Below are 5,398 nucleotides of genomic sequence, written 5' to 3'. Positions count from 1 at the left end.
TCTTTGACTACTGATTTGTCCTTAAATTAATGTCTATTTGATAATCAAATGACTTATAAGCAGAAGTAATGAACGTAAAACATGCTAAGCTGATTAAGCTTCAAATTACATGGATTTAAATATCCATTCTTTAAAAATATATAACGTTAATGAGTATCAAAAAGGCTGTATTATTCTGCCTTAAAAAGTGGTCTTAATTGGAAAATGGATAATGATTCAATTAACCTATTTAAAATCAAGAAATCGTTAATACAGTCAGACTTCGGTAGTTACAAGTTAATTATGTCTAATTTCTAAAGATAATGATAGGTTCATTACAGTCGATTAAATGTATTGAATAGCATATCAAACAAAGAAGAAAATTAACGTAGTCATGCTACGTGAGTGCTATTTGTAGTACAGTATCTAATCCACAGTTTAAGTTGCTCAAGTCAACCTTAAGGTTATAGAGTTTTTGAGACTCTTTGGGAAAGTAAAATTTGAAACTAAGTACGTCTCATACCCCAATTTCCTTCATCAGAAACGTGTTATTTGAAATTGGAGAAGTTTAAAATCCCAATTTTCATCGTAAGATGCGCTTTATCTAGAAACTGGACATGTTTCGATACTGTAGGTTTTGTCACCAGACACGCATTATCTAAAACTGAACATGTTTCATACTCTAGGTTTTGTCACCAGACACGCATTATCTAAAACTGAACATGTTTCATACTCTAGGTTTTTTCACCATACACGCATTATCTTAAACTGGACAGGTCTCGTATCCGTAGAATATTGTTAGGTTTTGAAAATTTGTTATCAGACTCTGCAAGAACATAGGTTCGAGAGTATTCCACACTATGGAAATGCTAACTTCGTTTTGCAGAACATTGCTAATAAACAGTATTGGGTGCAACTAAAAAAAATCTATAGTTTTAGAGTTATCAACCCAGAAATTGTTTTAAATTACTTTATAATAAATCGTGTTTCTTTAAAGCAAATAGACACTTTTATGTACAAACATGTTTTGCAAGTCTTATAGTTAGTTATATTTTACTCGAAAAATCAACTTAAAGAAACAAACTGACTTTTCGTTTAAATTATGATATATATATATAGTATGCTAGTCGAAAGTAATTATGCATCATTCATTTATCTACTAATTTAGCTGTAGTTGGCCTCTATAACATAACCACATAGTTTTTCACTGGGCTGCGTTTTTTGCTATTAGTTTCGATGTCATTTTCGATACTGGAAGATTCTGCGACGTCCTTGCGTAGCTATACTACCAATTTTCAGATTACGATTAATCTTTTAGTGATATACTTAACACATTTTATATAGCCTTAGCTAGCGTTAACTTTTATGAATATGACTGATAACGTTGTTATGAAAGAAGAGCCTTTAAATTTTGAACGAGTTTAGTAAACGGAAAAATGAAGTCTAGTGTAACGATCTCCTCACTGAATGAAATTTGTCAGAAATTTAATATCATGCACGATTTGATATCAATTAAAAAAAAAAGCCAGCAATCTGTTGTTTTTCTTAAAATTCCACATTCATCGCTTATTTATCCGAAAAAGGCGGTATGCTCATTATATGAATAACTTCTGAACATATATTTGGTGTAAAACTCTGTAATTGGCGGATCAATGAACTCAGTGACCCTAACAATTGTGATAAGAATCGTGCATGGCTGCAAATGATTCTATGAAATTAATCTTTAATTGCTTCATTGTGGATTTCGAATCAGAGTTACTTGTAATACTTTTCACATAGAGTTCCGGTTGCCATAACTATAATCCAGCTGATGAGTTCAGTTATACAAAAAAAAAAAAATCTGTAATGCTGTTCATTAGATTAACGAGGTAAGACATGTATTGCTTTAACTACATTTTGTTTGTCCGAATAAACTATTTATAATTATAGCTAAGATAATGTAAGAAAAAATATATACTAATTAATGTACATTTTCAGTGCTAATTAATTCATTATATCAGATTGAATAATCAGCAACTACACCAGTTTGTTTGTTGTTAAGCCCAAAGTTACACACACAATGGGCTATCTATGCTGCTCATCGCGGGTATCGAAAACCGATCTTTAGCGTTATAAGACTTCAGACTCGTCGATTAACCACGAAGGCGTACTAATTTGAAAGACTAACTTAAGATGGACAGCAATCATTGTGCTAAATACAAAAGATACCATTTACAGCATTTAAACTGACTACAAGGTTACTACTAACCTGGACTTGGTTTTTATACAGACTTTCTGTTAAATATTTCAATTTTTACGTTGTGTAATAACATGCTGTTTACAAATAAAATGTAATAGTGTCTAATTTAACCATGTAGTTTATCTTGGTTTTAGCACATTTAATATTGAATAAATAAAATTTGCACATTTTACATAATTTTAAAGATCTAAGTGACGAATTCTGAGGTAAGTAAAAGCTCAATTATCAACGTGTGTAATTATTTTAGATTTAATAACTTTTTAACTATATATTTTTTTAAATTTTGGTTTATATTAGACTTTTAAACTTAATGTCTTCAGGGTTAGTATATTCTAAACTCCTCTTGGTTTGTATGTATAATGAGCAATTTTGTATAACAAAGTATAAATATTATTCTCTTATATTGTATATTGGGCTATAAAATTGTTGACCAGGTAACAACGGGCTTTGCAACGAAAGCATTAGCCGTATCCTTCAACGAACTTTATCTAACTATTGTGAGACGATATTTCGACATAAAAAAAACAGGTTGTGTGGTAAAAAAAATACATAGCTGTTCTGCGTAAGACTAAGGTAGAGTGAAAATAAACTTAAGATAACACAACCCTTTTGTCTTTTGTTGGAATATTTCTTTCTGAAATCTAGACTATCATTGCGATAAAAGAAATATTTATTCGGCTATTTCATCGGTTACATTGTCCACCAGATTATTGAATCGTGTTGGTTCAATGTCATGGTCTTTGTTCCAACATCCATATTCACAAAGGTCTGACTTTTAATAAATAATACCCCCGCTAGGTGACTCAGCGATAAGTTTGGGGCTTATAACGCTAAAAGTCGGGTTTCGATACTCGCGGTGGGCACAGCACAGATAGCCTGTCATATAACTTTGTACTTAGTAACAAATAATCAAATAAATAAGTAAGTTAATAACTAAAAACTTTTTCGAACTTGGTTGCTAGGCACTTGTAGTGATAAACACAAGGTGTGCAGATAACTTGTGTGGTATTCCCATAATAATTAAAAGCTTTCTTACATAAACCTGGTTACTAGGCATTTCTAGTTAACTAAAATAGGATATCTAAATATATGTAAAGTCGTGTAGCACTTGCGTTACTTCTTCTCCATGGTGACACGTGTTTTTTGTCGTTGTTATCTTATAATATTGTCTGTTGTATTACGTTTCTAAGAGTAATGACGCTGCGCGTGTTTGCCTTCTATAGGTTCTGTTAGCTCATACTGAGCCCATACATTTGAATACAAATTTCAAGATTTAATAATCATCTCGTCCACCTAGGATTTTGAAAGAAAAATACACCATATTTATACAATCATCTAATTCATGCATGTGCAAGATACTTCGACACGTCCATATTTTAAACGAATTTTCTGCTGTAAAGCTTATTACATCCGAACAGTTTGCCCATAAAAAGGGAATTAGGCTTGTTTCCGTTTGATTTCAGACCTTAATACAATTTCACATTCAGACTATTTTCATTACTTAAAGCATCAGCTTGTCGTTTTCATTTTATAATCAAACTCCTAGTGCCACTGCAGAGAAACTTAATTTGTCTAATAAGATTATCTAACTACTAAATTAAATAAATTATCACCTACTTTCGTTGTCTGTAGGCTGTCTATGTAATCTGGAAAATTTCAAAACACAACATTCCAGGAATTAATAATACAGCATTCGTTAATTTATCTTTACCTAGCAGGCATTACTGTGTAGCATGATAGAAATTATGATCGTTCTACTACCATAACAACAAAATGCATGCTGTTCATATACATGATAACTTTCACAACTAAACACTTTAATTACCTGTCTTAAACAGGAAGTAGGAAAAGCATCATAATCTTTCAGCGACGAGGACGATAACTAAGAATTTCACGTGTAGAGTGTACGTTAGAAAATACATCCGTGTCATCTTCTTATCCCGAAGAAAGAACAAAGAGAAATAAAACCCTGTGGTTAATAGAGAGTGTAATTTCAGAGATAAGGATTTTGTTTTTCATCCTCAAAACTTTTAAGAATGTTTTCTTCTCTAGAAGCTTTTATGTACGCCTATAAGTGTATGCGTGGTGATACAATTCATTATGCCACTATGGCTGAAATGCTTCCAGTGCAATACGTTATCAGTGTTTTTTTTTTTCTTCTGGAAAAGTGAAATGCGATTATACGTTAAATGTTGAAAGAAAATCAACTGAAGCCAGTTTGATGAAAATCGAACATGCTTAGATCAAATGAAAATTACAGTTTCTGCAATTCAACAACAAATAAAATATATATTCTATTGAATACCTCGTGAAAACGCTTATTTTTCTTCAAGCTTTTGATAATACTAACGAATTTATACACTTAGAAAATCCAATTCTGAAACCACACACGCACCCAAAAAAACAGTACAAAGGTTACGCAGCTTACATACTTCAACCTATGAGTTAAACAATGTATTAAATGATAATGTCCCTATTCGTTTATAAACCAAAGACAGTAAATCAATTAATCATTAACAATAATCAATTTGTGAGCAAACATCAGGAAAAGACCAAATTTTTGACGTCTAAATATTATCTTATTTTCTTAAGTTTACTATTTATTTAAACCCATTTTTATCGTCTAACTATAAGAATAAACTTCGTTAAAACGTTTAAAAGTGTTTTTGTTCTAATAAATAATGAATCTCTCGCATCGTTGGAGTAAATCGTGGTCATAAATCAGTATGGATATTTGTAACAGTCTGTAGGCAGGACTGCGTAACGTTAAGAGTGAAATATTTTGCGAACATGTATAAAGGATCACGTATAACATGTTCTACTATTTTTTTGTAAATCGTTTTAGGTCGCGCTACTATAGCAACTACCTAATGTTACCACAATATCTTCGATTACACAGGCCTGCGATGTTTTTATTGTCTTGAAAGTTTTACATGTTCTACAGTAATTCCTGTACGCCGAATTCGAAAATGATATCCATTTTTCTCCATCGCGTACAGGTTTTTCACAAAACGTCATAACGCAGTACATAAAAGAAAGACCACCACAACACGTAGTTTTGATACTGTAGAAATCAGGATGAATGAGGATGCATATTCGTTTGACATCAATGTTCTTGCCTTTTCTTCAGTTTGTTTGTATTTTTGTTAACAAACATAATAAGAACAAAAATGTACATTG

This window comes from Limulus polyphemus, unplaced genomic scaffold (genome assembly GCF_000517525.1).
Source record: "Limulus polyphemus unplaced genomic scaffold, Limulus_polyphemus-2.1.2 Scaffold116, whole genome shotgun sequence".
Taxonomy (NCBI): domain Eukaryota; kingdom Metazoa; phylum Arthropoda; class Merostomata; order Xiphosura; family Limulidae; genus Limulus; species Limulus polyphemus.
This window is presented reverse-complemented; position numbering follows the sequence as displayed.